The 7,281-nt window shown below is 43.6% G+C and overlaps 1 long non-coding RNA gene across 1 annotated transcript; it reads right to left on the bottom strand.

The window, feature by feature from the left end:
• Positions 1-4,248: 4,248 nt before the first annotated feature.
• On the bottom strand, positions 4,249-6,320 carry LOC127926445 (uncharacterized). The gene is made up of 6 exons (XR_008124168.1): positions 6,283-6,320; positions 6,060-6,170; positions 5,175-5,322; positions 4,953-5,100; positions 4,658-4,916; positions 4,249-4,328 (listed from the first exon to the last, which is right to left on the bottom strand). It is a non-coding gene; the product is annotated as an uncharacterized LOC127926445 (long non-coding RNA).
• Positions 6,321-7,281: the final 961 nt, after the last annotated feature.

Genomic DNA, 7,281 nt, shown 5'->3' with positions numbered 1-7,281 from the left:
ACTGCCGAATTCTTCCCTTAAGGTATGAAAGCACCAAGCTACTGTCCCCTTACCTGGGAAAGCACCAAGCTACTGGCCCCTTACCTGGGAAAGCACCAAGCTACTGGCCCCTTACCTGGGAAAGCACCAAGCTACTGGCCCCTTACCTGGGAAAGCACCAAGCTACTGGCCGCTTACCTGGGAAAGCACCAAGCTACTGCCCTACCTGGGAAAGCACCAAGCTACTGGCCCCTTACCTGGGAAAGCACCAAGCTACTGGCCCTTACCTGGGAAAGCACCAAGCTACTGGCCCCTTACCTGGGAAAGCACCAAGCTACTGGCCCCTTACCTGAGAAAGCACCAAGCTACTGTCCCCTTACCTGGGAAAGCACCAAGCTACTGGCCCCTTACCTGGGAAAGCACCAAGCTACTGACCCCTTACCTGGGAAAGCACCAAGCTACTGGCCCCTTACCTGGGAAAGCACCAAGCTACTGACCCCTTACCCAGGAAAGCACCAAGCTACTGGCCCCTTACCTGGGAAAGCACCAAGCTACTGACCCCTTACCTGGGAAAGCATCTGGACCATCGAGGAGGCGCAAATATGAGAACTACATTGATTTGGGGTTCACTTATATTGGGAGTAGTGCCTTTCCTCAGCCACAGTATGTTATATGTGCAAAAGTATTATCTCACAAATCAATGAAACCTTCGATCTTGCGCAGACATTTAGAAACAAAACATGCCGATTTGAAAAATAAGCCACAGGAGTTTTTTGAGTGAGAATGAAGACGACTTTCGAGTAGTAAGACATCACCTTCACCATCTCAATCTACCACTCCTCCGATCTAAATGTACCACTTGTAACGGCGTTCTTCGTTTGTTGAAAGAGAGTCGGACCGAAATGCAGCGTGGTGGTTACTCATGTCTTTAATGAAAGAATAGCGATACATGAAAATAACTGAATAAATACAAAACAACAAACGGAACGTGAAACCTAATTACAGCCTATCTGGTGAAACTACACAGAGACAGGAACAATCACCCACGAAATACAAAGCGAAACCCAGGCTACCTAAATACGGTTCCCCATCAGAGACAACAAGAATCACCTGACTCTGATTGAGAACCGCCTCAGGCAGCCTATACTAGACACACCCCTAATCAAAACCACAATCCCAATGCCTACAAAACCCCCAATACGACAAATACAAAACCCCATGTCACACCCTGGCCTGAACAAATAATTAAAAGAAAACAAAAATACTAAGACCAAGGCGTGACACCACCTCCCATCTCAATCTACCACTCCTCCTATCTCAATCTACCACCTCCTATCTCAATCTACCACTCCTCCCATCTCACCCTACCACTCCTCCTATCTCAATCTACCACTCCTCCCATCTCAATCTACCACTCTCCTATCTCAATCTACCACTCTCCTATCTCAATCTACCACCTCCCATCTCAATCTACCACTCCTCCTATCTCAATCTACCACTCCTCCTATCTCAATCTACCACTCCTCCCATCTCAATCTACCACTCCTCCTATCTCAATCTACCACTCCTCCTATCTCAATCTACCACTCCTCCCATCTCAATCTACCACTCCTCCTATCTCAATCTACCACTCCTCCTATCTCAATCTACCACTCCTCCCATCTCAATCTACCACTCCTCCCATCTCAATCTACCACTCCTCCCATCTCAATCTACCACTCCTCCTATCTCAATCTACCACTCCTCCCATCTCAATCTACCACTCCTCCCATCTCAATCTACCACTCCTCCCATCTCAATCTACCACTCCTCCTATCTCAATCTACCACTCCTCCTATCTCAATCTACCACTCCTCCCATCTCAATCTACCACTCCCATCTCAATCTACCACTCCTCCTATCTCAATCTACCACTCCTCCTATCTCAATCTACCACTCCTCCTATCTCAATCTACCACTCCTCCTATCTCAATCTACCACTCCTCCCATCTCAATCTACCACTCCTCCCATCTCACCTACCACTCCTCCCATCTCAATCTACCACCTCCTATCTCAATCTACCACTCCTCCTATCTCACTCTACCACTCCTCCTATCTCAATCTACCACTCCTCCCATCTCAATCTACCACTCCTCCTATCTCAATCTACCACTCCTCCTATCTCAATCTACCACTCCTCCTATCTCAATCTACCACTCCTCCTATCTCAATCTACCACTCCTCCTATCTCAATCTACCACTCCTCCTATCTCAATCTACCACTCCTCACATCTCAATCTACCACTCCTCCTATCTCAATCTACCACTCCTCCTATCTCAATCTACCACTCCTCCCATCTCAATCTACCACTCCTCCTATCTCAATCTACCACTCCCATCTCAATCTACCACTCCTCCTATCTCAATCTACCACTCCTCCTATCTCAATCTACCACTCCTCCCATCTCAATCTACCACTCCTCCTATCTCAATCTACCACTCCTCCTATCTCAATCTACCACTCCTCCCATCTCAATCTACCACTCCTCCTATCTCAATCTACCACTCCTCCTATCTCAATCTACCACTCCTCCTATCTCAATCTACCACTCCTCCTATCTCAATCTACCACTCCTCCTATCTCAATCTACCACTCCTCCCATCTCAATCTATCACCATTCACTATCTAAATCTATCACCATTCCCTATCTAAATCTATCACCATTCCCTATCTAAATCTATCACCATTCCCTATCTAAATCTATCACCATTCCCTATCTAAATATATCACCATTCTTTATCTAAATATATCACCCTTCACCATCTCAATCTATAACAATTCAAATTCTCAATCTATCACCATTCCCTATCTAAATCTATCACCATTCCCTATCTAAATATATCACCATTCTTTATCTAAATATATCACCCTTCACCATCTCAATCTATAACAATTCAAATTCTCAATCTATCACCATTCAATATCTCAATCTATAACTATTCACTATCTCAGTCTTTCAGTCTTAGGTTTTGTTTTGAAGTCAATGTAGCCAGAGGACGGCCTCACTTTCTTATGGCTACACCTTGGTAACGTCTTGAGAGTGCTGTTGAGGCAACTGTAAATCAGTGGGTTTAAATCAGTTATTTGGTTACATGTGAATATATGCAGTGTAGTTTAATTAAAAAATGATACGTTTTTTAATGTTTCTTAAAATAAAAAAAAATATCTTAATATTGTCTGAGTAGGATGGTCCTCCCCTTCCTCCTTTGAGGAGCCTCCAAACACACACACACACACACACACACACACACACACACACACACACACACACACACACACACACAAACACACACACACACACACACACACACACACACACACACACACACACACACACACACACACACACACACACACACACACACACACACACACACACACACACACTGTTTCAGAGAAGGTTCCAGTCACACAGTGAGACTAAACAACGTTATAGTCACCAGGAGACAATCTGACATTAGGATCAGTCACCGCTAAAATTACAAGTCAGATCTATAAAAGCATAACTGTAAAACGTTTGTCTGTACGCCCACAGCGAGGCCACTAGTGACCAAAACAGAAATAGCATTTGATTGTTTAATCTTATGTCCATACTATTCTTTATTTGGGGTCTAGAAATGAAACAGTTTGAATATTGCAAGGCTGAAGACATGTCCTAATTACAGTTTTTAACAATCACTTTGGCACTAATTTCAGAACCTTGTGGTCCTTTTTTCAAAACTCATAACGGTCATCAGTTATATAATAATAATAATAATAATAATAATAATAATAATAATAATAATATAATATATATATAATATCAGTTGTAACACAGGCTGTCCAATGTTCAAAACATTGCATTGTGCATTCATATCTTTAAAGAAACCTTGCACTTGCAGAATCATTGGGTCAAATAACTAATTTATCATGAAATACCATAGGAACATTAATTTAGATCACACACACACACACAAGATACCGATAGTTTCACTGTGTAGTTGTTCCTACAATCATTAAATATTGTAGTACAAAATATGTGATACATGTTTCGTTAAGCTACTACACGTAAATACATCACTGTAAAAGGACTAGTAGAGAGAATACTACAGACACAGTGGAATCATTTAACAAAACAAAAATCATTTATTGATGAAATACAATAAAATCACAACATCCACAAGGTTTCTTTGAATCAAAGCAAAAATAATTAGCTACAAAAAAGAAAAAACTGTAAAACATCAGTGTTCCCCACCTGGCTTACTGTAAAACATCACTGCAGTGTTCCTCACCTGGCTTACTGTAAAACATCACTGCAGTGTTCCTCACCTGGCTTACTGTAAAACATCACTGCAGTGTTCCTCTCCTGGCTTACTGTAAAACATCACTGCAGTGTTCCTCACCTGGCTTACTGTAAAACATCACTGCAGTGTTCCTTCCTGGCTTACTGTAAACATCACTGCAGTGTTCCTCACCTGTCTTACTGTAAAACATCACTGCAGTGTTCTCACCTGGCTTACTGTAAAACATCACCGCAGTGTTCCTCACCTGGCTTACTGTAAAAACATCACTGCAGTGTTCCTCACCTGGCTTACTGTAAACATCACTGCAGTGTTCCTCACCTGGCTTACTGTAAACATCACTGCGGTGTTCCTCACCTGGCTTACTGTAAAACATCACTGCAGTGTTCCTCACCTGGCTTACTGTAAAACATCACTGCAGTGTTCCTCACCTGGCTTACTGTAAAACATCACTGCAGTGTTCCTCACCTGGCTTACTGTAAAACATCACTGCAGTGTTCCTCACCTGGCTTACTGTAAAACATCACTGCAGTGTTCCTCACCTGGCTTACTGTAAAACATCACTGCAGTGTTCCTCACCTGGCTTACTGTAAAACATCACTGCAGTGTTCCTCACCTGGCTTACTGTAAACATCACTGCAGTGTTCCTCACCTGGCTTACTGTAAAACATCACTGCAGTGTTCCTCACCTGGCTTACTGTAAAACATCACTGCAGTGTTCCTCACCTGGCTTACTGTAAAACATCACTGCAGTGTTCCTCACCTGGCTTACTGTAAAACATCACTGCAGTGTTCCTCACCTGGCTTACTGTAAAAAATTACTGCCGTGTTCCTCACCTGGCTTACTGTAAAACACCACTGCAGTGTTCCACACCTGGCTTACTGTAAAACATCACTGCAGTGTTCCTCACCTGGCTTACTGTAAAACATCACTGCAGTGTTCCTCACCTGGCTTACTGTAAAACATCACTGCAGTGTTCCTCACCTGGCTTACTGTAAAACATCACTGCAGTGTTCCTCACCTGGCTTACTGTAAACACCACTGCAGTATTCCACACCTGGCTTACTGTAAACATCACTGCAGTGTTCCTCACCTGGCTTACTGTAAACATCACTGCAGTGTTCCTCACCTGGCTTTTACTGTAAAACATCACTGCAGTGTTCCTCACCTGGCTTACTGTAAAACATCACTGCAGTGTTCCTCACCTGGCTTACTGTAAACATCACTGCAGTGTTCCTCACCTGTCTTACTGTAAAAACATCACTGCAGTGTTCCTCACCTGTCTTACTGTAAAACATCACTGCAATGTTCCTCACCTGGCTTACTGTAAACATCACTGCAGTGTTCCTCACCTGGCTTACTGTAAAACATCACTGCAGTGTTCCTCACCTGGCTTACTGTAAAACATCACTGCAGTGTTCCTCACCTGGCTTACTGTAAAACGTCACCGCAGTGTTCTCACCTGGCTTACTGTAAAACATCACTGCAGTGTTCCCACCTGGCTTACTGTAAAACATCACTGCAGTGTTCCTCACCTGTCTTACTGTAAAACATCACTGCAGTGTTCCTCACCTGGCTTACTGTAAAACATCACTGCAGTCTTCGTCACCTGGCTTACTGTAAAACATCACTGCAATGTTCCCCACCTGGCTTACTGTAAAACATCAGCTGCAGTGTTCCTCACCTGTCTTACTGTAAAACATCACTGCAGTGTTCCTCACCTGGCCTACTGTAAAACATCACTGCAGTGTTCCTCACCTGGCTTACTGTAAAACATCACTGCAGTGTTCCCCACCTGGCTTACTGTAAAACATCACTGCAGTGTTCCTCACCTGTCTTACTGTAAAACATCACTGCAGTGTTCCTCACCTGGCTTACTGTAAAACATCACTGCAGTCTTCGTCACCTGGCTTACTGTAAAACATCACTGCAATGTTCCCCACCTGGCTTACTGTAAAACATCAGCTGCAGTGTTCCTCACCTGTCTTACTGTAAAACATCACTGCAGTGTTCCTCACCTGGCCTACTGTAAAAAGCAAAACAACGGATTGTTTACTGTACTTCTATATTTCCCTCAATCCTGTCTTGTGGATTTGGCCACAGGTTCTCATCCACATCACAATGGATGTTTTCATTGGCCAAACATCTTGGGAAGAATCTTCGGCAGGGGGAATCCAGGCCTGACACTGGTCTGCCGTGATGTCATTGCAAGCGTCATCCATGGCCTGGAGAAGGGTGGCTTGTTCGTGAGGGCGTCTACCTTCCACCTCCATGTGGAGAAAAATTCCTCCATCGGGTTAAGGAAAGGAGAGTATGGGGGTAAGTACAGGGTGGTAAATTGTGGATGGGCCTGAAACCATGCTTGCACCATTTGAGCATGGTGGAACCTGACATTATCCCACACAATGACATAGGTCATGCCCTCAGCTCTACAGACCTGATTTAGCTCATCAAAGACAGTTACATTCGATCAGCGAATCATGTGGCTGCCTGCAACCCAATATATAGAGTATATGGAGTAGAGAGCTTTAGATGTTGTTCGACCAAACATTAGAACAGGCAAGATGAGTAATCTCAGCGACTTTGACCGTGGTATGATTGTTGATGCCACACGTGGTGATTCTAGCATCTCAGAAACAGCTGCCTTCCTGGGATTTTTACTCACTACAGTCTCTAGTGTTGACAGAGAATGGTGCGATAAACAAAACACATTCAGTGAGCGGCAGTTCTGTGGGCAGAAACACCTTGTTAATGAGAGAGGTCAGAGGAGAATGTCCAGACTCATTCAAGCTAACAGAAAGTCCACAAATGCTCAAATAACAGCTGTTTAAACAGTGGTGTGCAGAAGGGCATCTCTTAACTTCTTTGAGATAGGGGGCGCTCTTTTAATTTTTGGATAAAAAACATTCCCGTTTTAAACAAGATATTTTGTCATGAAAAGATGCTCGACTATGCATATAATTGACAGCTTTGGAAAGAA

Source organism: Oncorhynchus keta, unplaced genomic scaffold, assembly GCF_023373465.1.
Source record: "Oncorhynchus keta strain PuntledgeMale-10-30-2019 unplaced genomic scaffold, Oket_V2 Un_contig_759_pilon_pilon, whole genome shotgun sequence".
Lineage (NCBI taxonomy): Eukaryota > Metazoa > Chordata > Actinopteri > Salmoniformes > Salmonidae > Oncorhynchus > Oncorhynchus keta.
Note: the sequence above shows the minus strand (reverse complement) of the source record. Positions and strands in the feature narration are given on the sequence as shown.